Source organism: Odocoileus virginianus, chromosome 5 (genome assembly GCF_023699985.2).
Source record: "Odocoileus virginianus isolate 20LAN1187 ecotype Illinois chromosome 5, Ovbor_1.2, whole genome shotgun sequence".
In the NCBI taxonomy this organism is placed as follows: Eukaryota; Metazoa; Chordata; class Mammalia; order Artiodactyla; family Cervidae; genus Odocoileus; species Odocoileus virginianus.
Genome location: NC_069678.1, coordinates 1,997,278 through 2,012,626, shown reverse-complemented (window position 1 = coordinate 2,012,626; position 15,349 = coordinate 1,997,278).

The following is a 15,349-nucleotide window of genomic DNA, read 5'->3' as shown; positions in this document are numbered from 1 at the left end:
TGGCTAATTTTATGTGTCAACTTGGCTGGCCCACAACATACACAGATATTTGGCTAAACATTATTCTGAATGTTTTGGTGAGTGTATTTTTGAATGAGTTTAACATATAAATTGATAGACTGAGTAACACAGATTGCTCTCCCTAATGTGGATGTGACTCATTCAATCAGCTGAAAATCAATAGAACAATATATATATATAAAATCTCTTATAGGTTCTATTTTCTGGAGAATTGTGACTATATTATTATATTTTAAAGGTTATATCTCACGTGCCTTTCTCTGGTTCAGTCTTGTGGGAAAGTATGGTATTTACCAAGTGAGGAACTGATGTTAAACCTGAGAGGATATTTTCTGACCATGAGTCCTGGAATCTCCTTTACTTGATGAGGAAGTTCCAGAAAACTAACTGTCCATGAGAAGATTAAAGGTTTCAAGCTTAGTTGAGAAGATGAAAAGTTTCAACCATTTGTTTTATTTTATTTTTGGCATCTAATGAGTTAAACATGATCAGGAAGATGGAGGCACTTCAGAGTCTGTGAGAAGCAGGTAAAAGGTCATCAGACTCAAAGAGGGAAACTTGGCTTAGTAGCAGAGAAGAAGGATCTTCTATGAAAGCTTTTGCTGAGGCTGATCAGCAGCCCTCCAACTCATGCCCCAAGGAGGCCTTTAGGGGTTTCATGGAAGGAGAGTGACAGATCTGGGTCCAATTCACTGTTTCACAAAGTAGTTTTCAGTGATTTGAACACAGACAATTTAAAAACTAGAGCAAATCTACATCTAACTTGTAGATTCTGGGAATATAGTGGTAGCATTGTCTTTGAATTTCTGAATCCCTGCATAAAAACAGGTAGGGAAAAACCAAAATCTCATAAATATTTGCAATAAAGCTAAGTGACAGCAAATCACTGTGACCCCAAATTCAAGTGGATGAGGATAGACCAACAGTCATAAAACCTGCAGTTGCATCTGTGAGGGAGAAAGCAGTGGTCAGAATGTGTGTCTGAGGAATCTGAGAACAAGAGAACCTCAGAACAGCCAATGAGGACCTGCCAGAGAGCAGGCAGACCAACTCAGGAGCCGTTGCTCAAATGGGAGTGGTTCCGTCCACCCCAACGCCAGTGAGTGCAAGCTCCAATTCCCAGCTCCCAGTAAGATCCCAGGAGCCACAGCGGCATGGCCAGCAGTGTGCTGGTAACTGTTGAACAGCCCACTTTGTGGTGTTTGCTGATTTCCATGGTATGAACGGGCTTCCCAGGTGGCCCAGTGGTAGAGAACCTACCTGCCAATGCAGGAGACTCAGGTTCAATGCCTGGGTCAAGAAGAGCCCCTCAAGTAGGAAACGGCAACCCACTTGGGTATTCTTGCCTGGAAAATCCCATGGACAGTGGAGCCTGGCGGGCTACAGCCCACAGGGCTGCAAAGAGTCAGCGCATGACTTGGCGCGCACACACAGTATAAATACTCCCACCATGGCCAACTGCAAGCTACTAACATGAGTATGAAGTTAGGAAGAGGTGAGCACAGTTGATTCTTGCAAAGTGGGAACTGGATGTGAACTCTGGGAAGAACAAGGGCTCTTTTCCAGGATTTAAAGGACATTGAATAGAAACTGCTGGGAGTGGAATCAAAACTGAGTAGGAGCAGAACAACAGCCACAAAGGAAAGAGGAGGCTGAGGTAAATACTGGGGAGTGGAACAGAGCCAGGAGATCCCAGGGAGCCAGCTGCTGTGCTTCTGAACATGGCAGGAAAACAAAACAAGAGGGAGCTCTGTAAAGTTGGAAAATCTACCCTGAGCCACACTACCTTTTAAAAGGTCAGGCAAACAATGTCACATAAATATGAGCAAAAGACACATACTGAGGTAAAATCTAATGCAAAGTTACTATAAGAAGTCATTTAACTCCATGATTCCCAACCCTGCTGCACATGGTCGTGTGAAGAGAATCACTGTGGGAAAGAAAATAAAAAACCAGAAAACATTCTTTCTGAGCCATTTGTTCTGGATAGAAGGGCACACTCCTGACTACCTACAACTAGTTAGGCTGGCCTAATCAGTGATGTTCACAACACAGTGCTTCCTCAATATCCTTACAGATTGATTCCAAGAACCCCATGAATAACCAAAATCTTATATACAAAATGGCAGATCCCTTATATAAAATGGCATGTGTGTGTGTGTTAGTCATGTCCGACTCTTTGGACTCCATGGACTGTAGCTTGCCAGGCTTCTCTGTCCATGGAATTCTCCAGGCAAGAATAATTTCCTTCTCCAGGGGATCTTCCCAAGCCAGAGATCAAACCTGGGTCTCCCGCATTGCAGGTAGATTCTTTACTGTCTGAGCCACCAGAGAAACCCATAAAATGGCATAGTGTTTATATATAACCTACGCAGTCCTCTTACATACTTTAAATCATCTCTGAATTACTTATAATACCTAATAAAATTTAAATGCTATGTCAGTAGCTGTAAATGCAATGTAAATGCTACATATAAGTTTGCCAGAACTTGGGAAATTCAAGTTTTGATTTCTGGAACTTTCTGGAATTTTTTTTTTAATATTTCCAATTCAAGTTTGGTTAAATTTGTGTCTGTAGAGCTTGTGGATATGGAGGACCATCAGTAGTTGTCTCCACTGTTTGCTTCTACTCAGCCGACAACTACCTACACCCTCATACTTTTCTCTCAGTTCCCCAGAGATGTTCACCTCTGGGTGAAAGGGTTTTGTGTGCCAAACTGCCTCATTCTAACCCCAAAACTATCCATTCTATATTCTATCCTTTCATGAAAGAATGATAAATGAGAGCTGAAAAGTCTATGACAACTTTTGTTCTTGTGGTTGTTTAGTCGCTAAGTCGTGTCTGACTCTTTGTGACCCTACAGACTGTAGCCAGCTAGGCTCTTCCGTCCATGGAATTCTCCAGGCTAGAATACTGCAGTGGGTTTCCATTTCCTTCTCCAGGGAAACTTCCCTACCTAGGGATAGACTCTGAGTCTTTTGTGGCTCTCACATTGACAAGTGGATTCTTTACCACTAATTAATTCTAGCTTACTAAAGATTCCCTCCCCAATACTTTCATACAACAGCTGTAGTATTGCACCTGTTTTCACCCTCAAGGAATTACTAACTTGAAAATTAGTGAAACATTTTAGGTAGGCATATAGGGGAGAGATTTTTGGTCAGAGGAGCTATAACAGTTCAGGTTCTTTGGTGGCAAACAAAAGAACCCTGAACAGACGGAAAGAAGGGCTATGTGTGATCTTGAGAAGGGGAGGAACCAGGGACCCTTTGAGAACTGTAGAAGTGTCATTTACACACTTTCTATTAGAGTGTAAATTAGGTAACTCAGTTCCAAACAAAGTTTAATTCTCAAGATTCAAATTCCAGAGATATAAACTTTAAATTGTTATATTGGGTCACATGTTCAAGTTTCCTTGCCACAAGTTTCCTTGATACTTAAGTGGAATTTTATAATCAACAGTTCCAAGCAATAAGGAATTTCTCAGGAAGGGAAGAAAGAAGAAAAATGAAACAAGTTTCTAGAAACCTCTCTCTAGATCTGCCTGGTTCTAGTCACTGTGAGTAGGTGACTTGAGTGCACTTTTGTTTAATGAATCCTAAGTGAGTAATTCATGATATCAAAATTAAAAAAAAATCAGCCTGATGTGACTGGTTCTCATGTACCTCCTGCTCTACCCCACACTGTCTCTGATACTCTGGACCTGGAAATTCCTTGCATTCACTTTAAACAATCCCTTCATATCATATATTATTGATGAAAGATTTTGTGTTGAGACAGAGAAGAAGATTGTTTTGTACACCACAAAAATACGAACTAAATCCTTTCAACAAACTACCCTAGTGCCCATCATCAGTAGAATGGACACATAAAATGTGGCATATTTGCAGAATGGACTACTATATAACATGAGAATGAGTGATCTACAGCTACGTAGTGACACGAATGGCCTCACATACCCGATGCTGAGTGGAAGAAGTCAGACAAAAATGAGTAGAGATTGTGTGATTCCATTTAAGGCATGAAACAGGCAAAGCTAATCATACTGCTTAAGGTCAGGCTGGCGGCCTCCACTGGGGAAGAGGTCATGATTAGAATGGAGAGCAAGGGCGGCTTCTAGGGTAATGGTCTTGCTTTGTTTCTTGATCTGGGTGTTGGTTCCATGGGTGTGTTCTGTTTGTGAAAATTCACTAAGGTGTGTACTTTTGATATGCTGGCTTTTTTGTGTACATTGTATACCTCATCAAGGAGTTAAAGAAATCTTACCAGACATTCCTATTCTTCTCAAAGGTCCGCCTTGCCTGCCTGGCCAACCAAGGGTCCTGTCTCTCTCCTCTCTCCACTGTATCTCTGCTGTAACTCTCATGCGCAGGGATCTTTTCAGTTCCTGCTCCAATCAAGTGCCCTTCCCTGTTTGGGACAGCTCCCTGGAAGGGATAGGTTTTTTTTTTTTTTTCTCTCTATCTGCTTCCTTCTCAGAGAATGGCCCTGTCTGGACTTCTGGTCTTCAAGAGTTCTTCTGGAAGTTCTTGTGAATAAATGTTCTCATTCCATTATATTTTCACCTGAGAAAAGTACTTGCAAATATTTACAGTTTGGGATTTACAAATTCTCTCCCCAAGGGATAGATTTGAAGTGAGACCTGGTATTTCACTAACTTAGCAGTTCATATATAGAATATTTATTCACCTTCTTCTCCTCTGTTTTCCTTTTCTCAGGGTAGTTAGATGCTAAGTACCAAGGGTAGGAGTCTAGTGATCATCTTTGTGATATTTGCGATTGTGAAGATGCAGCCTGGCTCTGCCCATATCCTCTCAGGCCTCACCATTTTCAGTGCCTGCTGTCGGTGTATAAATATCTCAGCTCCCTCGCCCCAGTGTATGATGACTCGGAGGTATGTGAAGTAGGCGGGCTTCCAGAATTCTTTAGAGGGATAAAGGCTCAAGTTGTCAATAGTTCATAATTCCTTCGCACACCCTTTATTAGCTGTCCCTCTTTCCTATTTCAGTTCCTCAGTCCCCTGCATATTTCCTAGGATCATCTCCCAATTCCGTGTGAACCCTCATTTCAACGTCTGAATCCAGAGGAACGCAGACCAAGGTGATGATGGACCTGACACATCTGTCCATGTGCACGTGTACACAAACACACACAATAGTGAAGTGTACTGTACTAGTGTACGGCAGACCTCTGGGTCACATCCCTTGTGTTATTTTTTCCTTTTGAGTGTAGATGGAACCTGGGACTTACTCCTACCCAGTCAAACAGAATGGACAGTTTGAGTAGTGACTCCTGCGCTTATAGTGCCTTCTAAGAGAGACCTTCTGTAGTCAGTTTGGAAGACATAGACTGCCATGTTTGAACCTGTGGGATCCAGATGGCAGAGAGCTGTGATGGCCTTTAAGATCTGGGTCTTGCCTCTGGAAAAGCAAAAGGACCCAGCCAAGCTATACAGAGGCTCTTGACCCATGGACATTCTGAGATAACAAATGCAATGTTTTAAAGCCACTAAGTTTGTGATAAATTGTTAATCAATAGAAAATGACTGCATTCTTGGTATAAACTTTTGACCTGGGGTTGGGACATGTTTCTCCCATTCCTTAAGATCTTGCTGGCAGAAATTCAACCTCGAGTGCCTCAGTCCAACTTTGATTCGTTATCTGAGAACAGCCAAAATCATCATCTTTTCTTGCTTCCGCTGAGTTGTTTTCACTAGAAGTGACTATTTGGATGGCCTACCAGTTCTCTGGTTAATGCAAGTTTCTCCCATAATGTCTCTAATGTCCATAATTAATGTCCATAATGTTCCTTCTGGAGAGCTTGATCCAGCAAAGCCTGATCTTTCCAAGGCCAGGACCAGGTCCAGGCTTGCAGGGCCTTGTTCCATGGCTCATTTCAAAAGTCTTGTGTTGTAACATGATACTTAAAGTTCTTTTCTTCTTCCTGTGTATGTCAGCAACTTCACTTAAAATTAGGGTAATCCTCTAAATTGCTGCAAGGCTGAGGCTCTCTCTTCTGTTCTCTGAGATGTTACAAGAAATTTAGCAATAAAAATTGACAGTTCTCTATTTTTAAGCATTGTTTTATGAGCTTCCAAGAACTTCCATACAGCCACGGAGCAGAACCAGTTTAGCCTCCTCTTGTGATTCCTGCTTTATACCTGTGATACCTCTTTCTGATACCTGCTTTATCTAGTAATTTAATACTGTTTCCAGTCAAAATTTAAATATTTCTTCTCAGGAGATGGTATGCAAGTGGGAGTTATAGGGAAGATTCTTTTAGCATCTCACATTTCTTTACATGCATACACGCCCAGTCAATTCAGTTGTGTCCAATTCTTAGCAACCTCATGAACAGTAGCCCACAAGGCTCCTCTGTCCATGGGATTTTTCAGGCAAGAGTAGGGGAGTGGGTTGCCATATCCTCCTCCAGGGATCTTCCTGACCCAGGGACTGAATCCACATCTCCTATGGCTCCTGCAATGGCAGGTGAATTCTGTATCACTGAACCACCTGGGAAGTCAGACATTTCTTTATTTTATTTTATTGAAGTATAGTAGATCGCTTCTTGGCTTTTTGGCTAAGATCAAGTGTAGTGAAGTATAATTTATTTATAATACTGTGTTAATTTTTTCTGTACAACAAAGTGATTCAATTATATGTTTATATATATTCTTTTTCATCTTCTTTTCCATTATGGCTTATCATAGGATATTGAATATAGTTCCCTATGCTATACAATGTGACTTTGTTGTTTATACATTCTATACATAATAATTTGTATCTGTTAACCCCACAGAAGTCTGTTATCTATGTCTGTAGCATCTCACATTTCAGTGCAGCCAAATGGAGTTTTCCACTGGCTGCTCCATATGTCAGCCCTTGTCTCTGTTGGTTGGCCCCAGCATGGACAGTAGGCATGCTTTTGTAACCCAGGCTCTATTGTGCTCACTTGTGTCCTAAGAAGAGTCTTTTGAGAAATTCAGAATCTTAAAAAATAACTTTAAGTGTATTTCCCTGCCCTATTATCAACTGGAAGTCAGAAATTTTTAATATTCCAATAAAGCTGTATTTACTCTCTCTTCTCCAATGAAAAATACATGTAGCCAAAGCTATGGTTTTCCCAGTAGTCATGTATGGATGTGAGAGTTGGACCATAAAGAAGGCTGAACGCTGAAGAATTGATGCTTTTGAGCTGTGGTATTAAGACTCTTGAGAGTCCCTTGGACAGCAAGGAGATCAAACCAATCAATCCTAAAGGAATCAACCCAGAATATTCATTGGAAGGGCTGATGCTGAAGCTGAAGCTCCAATACTTTCGCCACCTGATGGAAAGAGCTGACTTATTGGAAAAGCCCCTGATGCTGGGAGAGATTGAAGGCAGGAGGAGAAGGGGACGACAGAGGATGAGATGGTTGGGTGACATCATCAACTCAATGGATGTGAGTTTGAGCAAACTGCAGGAGATAGCAAAAGAGAGGGAAGCCTGGTGTGCTGCAGTCCATGGGATTGCAAAGAGTTGGACCCAACTGAGTGACTGGACAACAACTCTTATGAAAACTTTTGCAAGCCACTATGTATTTGCTCCCATTCAAACTCAGTCTCAGGCCACTGCTGTTCCGAAAATCTGCAGTGGTTGTGAGCATCCAGGCCACCCGTGTATAATTCACAGGAGCAGATGGCTGTCTCAGATACTGGTCTGCTGCTACAGCTCTTGGTCGTCTGAGTGCCCTGAGAGTGGACAGAGAGTGGTCAGACATGTTCAGTGGATGTATTTGTCCACTGCCACAGGAAAAGCATTTCTGGTCCAGGTGTTGGTCAGTGCTTGGGCTCTAAGCTCAGCACCGTCTTGGGTCCCCCTCTTGTACTCAACCAGTGTTCCTCAAAGAACAACCTCTGCTTTGGAAAAGCTGCTTCAAGGCGTTTACAGAGCCAGTCACAAGCTGGGCCACCCTCTCATCATTCAGAACACAGTGTGTAATCCTTGTTCTAGAACTGCTCATGCAGATGATCCACCTCTTTCCCTGTGACAGCTGTGCTCACCGTGAATCTCAGGAACTTGAACTGAATGCCAAAACTTTCTGCTGAACTCTCATCCATGGACAATGACGGCCTGAGGCAATGTACAGTTAAATACTGAGGGTGAAGCCATCCAACAATGTTCTCTCTTCGGCTAGAAGATTTGCTACAGAAGTATAGGGACACACGTTACCTTCTTGACAAACAGTTTCGTTAAATCTACTCAATGATCCTAAAAAAGAATCTTTCAGTTCAGTTCATTTCAGTTCAGTCGCTCAGTCGTGTCCCACTCTTTGCGACCCCATGAATCGCAGCACGCCAGGCCTCCCTGTCCATCACCAGCTCCCAGAGTTTACTCAAACTCATGCCCATCGAGTCAGTGATGCCATCTAGCCATCTCATCCTCTGTCGTCCCCTTCTCCTCCTGCCCCCAATCCCTCCCAGCATCAGAGTCTTTTCCAACGAGTCAACTCTTCGCATGAGGTGGCCGAAGTATTGGAGTTTCAGCCTCAGCATCAGTCTTTCCAATGAACACCCAGGACTGATCTCCTTCAGGATGGACTGGTTGGATCCTCTTGCAGTCCAAGGGACTCTCAAGAGTCTTCTCCAACACCACAGTTCAAAAGCATCAATTCTTCGGCGCTCAGCTTTCCTCACAGTCCAACTCTCACATCCATACATGACCACTGGAAAAACCATAGCCTTGACCCGACGGACCTTATGCCCCCTCATTTCACAGGTGGAAAAATCACCTCAGAGAGGTTGAGTGAGTTCTTCAAGGTCACACAGCTATTGATTGATATACCTGGGATTAGCACCCAAGTGCATTGCACAACAAAATAAATGCTTTTTTCTTGTCTTCTGACGTGAAGTATGAGAACTCCTGGACTGATGAGGGAGTATAAATACTTGCCTTAAGAACCTAAACACTGAAAGATGTTTCTCAAGCTAGAGTCATGTACCCCTGTCCCCCAAGGGACTAATTTAGGGAGTTTTTCCTGTTCTCTGAAAAAAACTTCTAAAAGTGAGTTTTCATTCTGCTGATAATGTGGGGGAAAATAATATTCTGCATAATTATGCTTAATTAATTTCTGAGTAATGCCTTGAGATTTTCATGCTGAATTTGCTTTTATCGTAAAATTGATTGGCACCAAATATAACTATAAACAAATGGGAGAGAATGCAACCTGACTTTCTGTGTAACATGGTGTGGAGTCATGGCAGAGTGTTGCTTCACAGCTGTCAAAGAATGAAGGCCTGTTGCAGTTTGTAAGAAAAGCTATGGTGATATTTGAGCCACAAAGTAACTGTTTAAGGCCAACAGAATCTGAGCTGTAGCACAATAAACCAGGCTCCTTTTGCTGTGGCTTTTTGGTTGAAACTGAATCTAACCACAGCAGTAGCTCTGGAAATCATTTTCTGTCTCTTCTCCAGAGAGAGATTTTTTATTTTTGTTTATTGTTTGCTTTCTTTTGATTGTAACGGCTATCTGTGCTAAGGATCAGCCTGAGGTGTGAACTTAAGGTTTTCTTAAGTCTTTTCTGAGACTTTGCCTTTCCGTGGATACCTACATGCATGCATGCTAGGTCCGTTCAGTCGCGTCCGACTCTTTGCGACCCCACAGACTGTAGCCCGCCAGGCTCCTCTGTCCATGGGATTCTCCAGGCATAAATACTGGAGTGGGATCTATCCTACTCCAGGGGATCTTCCTGACCCAGGGATGAAACATGTGTCTCCTGCACTGGCAGGCGGATTCTTTGCCACTAGCACCACCCGGGAAGCCCACAGTCACTTTCTGATTTCCCCCACATATGTGGTTGCTTTTGAATATCCTAGTCTTCAATGTCTGGCTCCCAAGAGGGGACAAGAGAAAACTGAAGGCAGGTCATGGAGGAGAAGGGTTTTTGCTCTTTCAGTCTTCTGGAAGTCACTTCAGCTGAAAGAGGGGGTATTGCCGCAATGGAGGGAGGTGGGAGGAGAGAGCCTCAGTGTTTGCTTGTGATGAAAAGCAGAGGTCAGCAGTCAGAGCATAGGTCCCCGATATTTGAGGGTTAGTGTGAATTATTTCTTATTAGGAATTTGGATTTATGGTTTGACTATTTAATGATTTCTTTAGATAAAGTAATTTTAAAGGGATTTTGTCACTGTTGGGTAAGAGATCCCAGGTCATTTCTTCACAGAGAATCTAGTTTATTGGTCTTTTCAGTCAGGAGTCTGGTTTTATGGTCTGTCCCCTTGATGATCTCTACAAGTGGACTAATAGTTGCTAGACCTTGTTTCACTGGGTGAGCGGTGACAGGGAATCTGGTTTGTTTGTCTTTTCTGCCGGTCTATTTGTCTCTTTGGAGTTTGAACTAATTAAGAATTTGTACCTACTCATAAGAGAATGCTTTTTGAAATGGACCAGTGAGTTTTATAATTATGAGTTTATTCTGACTCATAGCTGAAATTTTAAAATTGAAGTTATAAACTCCCCTTTCCTCAGTCTGGATGTCTATGTATCTAATTCAGAAAGGTCTTTTCTTGCTGTGAGAGGATGTAATACTTCCCTATTTGCTGCTGCTGTTAACTTATTGGGTTATAAATTATCTTAAGCTAAAGGCTCTCTATTCTGATTAGCTAATGAGATAAGTAAATAAGCACTTATATATAAACTGAATATTTCTAAAATGCCCAGAAGGGAAGGAAATTGAACTTCTAATATTTTCAATGTATTAGATTTTAAAAACATTCTTATAGAAACTAACTCAGACATGTTTTAAGAATTCGTTGTTGTTCAGTCACTAAGTTGTGTCTGACACTTTGCAACTTCATGGTCTGTGGTATGCCAGACTCCTATGCCCTCCACTATCTCCCAGAATTTGCTCAAATTCGTGTCCATTAGGTAAACGTTTGGCAAATGAGGCTAGTTTAATAATTTTAGTTAATAAAAACAACTAGGTATTCACTGACTTATCAGAAATGAATATAAATGTAGATTTTTATTCTGTAAGTAGCTATAACTTAACACAGATTTACTGATCAAATAAGCTATTATTACTTCTATTTAAAGTTATCAATATGTAAAAAAATGAAAAATGTGTTTTATCAAATTGATTTATTATTCTGATAAAATTTTATTTTAACAACAATTATGTTTTGTAGTAAATCAACTTGAAGATAACTTTCAAAATACTTGGGTAAGTTAAAACGTGAGACCAGCATTAAGTTGAATTAATGAATATTCATTGGATACCTGCATAATTTCTAAGTAAGATAGAACACTGAAACATTAATGACTAAGCATAATTTTAACTTTCTGTTTTTGCTTCTTCTCATATGCTACAGAGAGACTTATATATCTTTGGGTCTTTAAGGAACATGTTCATTTTTGCCATTTTGAGAAGTTGTATAAAGTATGGCTGTAGAAGTTGTGTTCTATTTGAGCTCTTCAAGACTTGCAAAGACGCTGCTGTGTAACCCCAGTTGTCTCCCCCAAGTTTTTTTTTTTTTCTGTGAAATCGAAATTACTTTGGTTTAAAGTTATGATTGATATATGTGAATGAGACTCTATTTGGGAACAATAATTTCAGAGAAATACAACTCTGAACATATTTGTTTGTTAAGGAAAAGATTAGTCTTGTCCTAAAGTACTTTTTTGTTGGTCTCTGAACCCATTTGTACTCTTCATGCTTACTGAGGATAGCAGGGAGCTTTGTCTGTGGGTTGTAACTATTAATGTTTTGTTCTTATTGCTGTTCAGTCGCTAAGTCGTGCCCGAATCTTTGCAACCTCATGGACTGCAGCACTCCAGGCTTTTCTGTCCTCCACTGTCCCCTGGAATTTGCTCGACTTCATGTCCACTGAGTCAGTGAACTTGAAATTCGATCTAACCATCTCATCCTCTGCTGCTTCCTTCTCTTTTTGCCTTCAGTCTTTTCTATGATCAGGATCTTTTCCACTGAGTCAGCTTTATTGAAAATTGAAACAGAAACAGAAATTTTACCATGCTTACTTACTGATCCATTTGAAGATAGTGACAATGAATGCATGGCATGTTAATAATATTTCAGCAATATTATAAACTTAGTTTTAACCTCATGAACCCCTCTGAGATGGTCATAAAGTAAAACATCAGTTTGTTTCAGAATATAAAAGACTCCAATGAAGAACAAAATTTTTAAATCAATTTTATTTGGCATGGTTTATAATTCTTGACTTTGAAAATTATGAAGTATTTAAAATCTTATAAAGTGGGCTTAATTTCAATGTGCTAGTTTCCTAATTTATTGTTTATTGCTTCAAGCTACAAATATAAAGGGTTATTGTTTTTTTTCTGCTGTAACCTGCCTAGAACCACAAAGATTCTATGTATGTCTACCAGAATAACCTTCTATGGTTTGTGTTGAGTTTATTATGTCTTTGATTATTTAAGAAAATAAAGGTTTGTCATTTAAGAAAGAACTAAAGTTCTTTATAATCATGTTACCTTCTCTCTCTCTCAATGTTTTATTGCTTTATTGAATATTGCTTCAGAGTCACCATGATCCTTTTCCTATTGTAAGTGTTGAATCTCCTGCCAACTTGATTTCTGCCTTCCTAAAATCAAATTTTACATTCAAAATAAAATTTAAAAATAGTACTTTGACATATCTTTTACATCTAAAATTACCTTCAGGATTTCCCAGTTTTCCCAAAAAGCTCCTGGTAAGTCACACAGATTTGTTTTCTCATCTTATAGAAAGACAGCTGTTAGAAATAATTAGGTTTATTTAATACATTATTAAATGAGTTGCATGGGAAGAGTTGTCAAATCAGGAGAGATGCTTGGCCTTCCAAAGTTACGTTTATATGAGTAAAATGTTATTTAGTGTAAATGTTCACTCTTTCCATGTAATTTCACTTCTAATTTGCCTTGATTCATGGACCTAACATTCCAGGTTCCTATGCAATATTGTTCTTTACAGCATCGGACTTTACTTCCATCACCAGTCCATCCAAAACTGGGCAGTGTTTTCGCTTTGGCTCTGTCTCTTCATTCTTCCTGGAGTTATTTTTCCACTGATCTCCAGTAGCATTGGGCACCTACCCACCTGGGGAGTTCATCTTTCAGTGTCCTATCTTTTTTGCCTTTTCATACTGTTCATGGGGTTCTCAAGGCAAGAATACTGAAGTGGTTTGCCATTCCCTTCTCCAGTGGACCACGTCTTGATAGAAATCTCCACCATGACCCGTCCATCTTCGGTGGCCCTACACGGTATGGCTCATAGTTTCATTGAGTTAGACAAGGCTGTGGTCCATGAGATCAGTTTGATTCATTCTCTGTGGTTGTGATTTTCATTCTGTCTGCTGTCTGACAGATAAAGATAAGAGGCTGATGGAAGCTTCCTGTTGGGAGAGGCTGAAAGTGTCCGACTCTTTGCCACCGCATGGACTGTATAGTCCGCAGAATTCTCCAGGCCAGAACACTGGAGTGGGTAGCCTTTCCCTTCTCCAGGGGCTCTTCCTGACCCAGGAATCGAACCCAGGTCTCCTGCACTGCAGGCAGATTCTTTACCAGCTCAACTACCAGGGAAGCCCTCGACTAATACTTTCCTACCTCTGTTCCTCATCCCTACTGAAGGGTATGCTCTAGATGGCAAAGAACTTTATCTGCTTTGCTCACTGATGAATTAATCAGTTCTTGATGTGAGTTCATAGCACATAACATGCATTAAATCAGAATTTGTTGAATAATATACCTACTCAGTGAATTATTAAGGATTATTAAAATTCCACATGCATAAGAAAATCACATAGTCTAGAGTTGACTGAGGACCATATCAGCCTTCTAATAAGATAGTGGGAAGTCAACGAAGCTTGCACTGTGCACCTATACAGGCAGATTGTTGGCATTTCAGTGATTTTAGGGAGTAAGTGTGTGTATATTAGTCATTCAGTTGTGTCTGATTTTTCGCAACTCAACGGACTGCAGCCCGCCAGGCTTCTCTGCCCATGGAATTCTCCAGGCAATAATACTGGAGTGGATTGCCATTTCCTTCTCCAGGAGATCTTCCCGACCTGGGCATTGATCCTGGGTCTCTTGCATTGCAGGCAGAAACTTTACTGTCTAAGCTACTAGGGAAGCCCAATTTCAGGTAGGGGGCTTAGTTATTGTTATCTCACCAAGATGTCTTAAGTTGGTGATGCTTTTCCGTTGGAACTCTTTCTAAATGCATTTTAAATACTTTTTGTATATTTATAGAATGACTGTTAGGTTTTACTTTGCTTTCATTGCTGTACCTGCTGGTTTTTACTCTTTGGATTTTTATTTTGTTCATGTCTTCTTCTTTGCTATCATGCTGTGTTATTTTTCTTTGGAGCGTGTAACTGAATTAGAGGAGATACGTAAACCATGGGTTTCCCTGGTGGCTCAGACGGTAAAGAATCTGCCTGCAATGCAGGAGACCTGGGTTCAATCTCTGGGTCAGGAAGATCCCCAGGAGAAGGGAATGGTAACTCACTCCAGTATTCTTGCCTGGAGAAATGCATGGACAGAAGAGCCTGGTGGGCTACAGTCCACAGAGTCACAAAAAGTTTGACACAACTGAGCAACTAACACACACAGGTGAGCCATGGTGTCTTTTATCTCTCATGTGTGCCACAGTCAGAAAAGAACTAAGAACCTCTACCTTTTGGGAGGATTGTTATCCACTTTTCATTTAAATTATTTCACTTCTGGTACTTAATCTAATAATGTTCTTATATGACTCCTATCTGTCTGGTAATCTCTGTTTATTTACCATCTCCATCATGGAATCTGATACTCTGATTTGATTTCCTGACAGTGACTTGCCCCAGAACCCTCTTGGGAGTTGGTGGTTTCTTTTTGCTGAAGCTAACTATATGTTTTGTAAGAATGACCTTTTCCCATCTGCCTGTCATTTGTCTGAACTCTATTAAAAGATTTATCCTTTGTGTGAACAAGCTATTTAATGCTTCTGGGGAGCAATACATCATTTCTGATGTTTTTCTTTGACAATCAAAATAGTGACAAGGTTGCAACGGAGGGAAGGGTGAAGAAAGGAAGGAGAGCAGGGAGAGGTGGGTTGGGCTGATGCTCTGTTTCATTTTCCCTCTCTTCTTTCAGTCCACGCTTGGCAGCTGGACTTAGCCTGTTTAGGTGATAGACAGCATCCTCAGGTTGGGATGTAAGATTTTGTGTTCACTGGTCGGCAGTGCTGTGTGGATGAAGCAAGTGACCACACAGCCTGACTGCATGGCCAAGCCACATGTCCCTTCCTCTCTGGTCATGTTTGCTGCTAAGAAACAGGCATGGGATCACACCAAA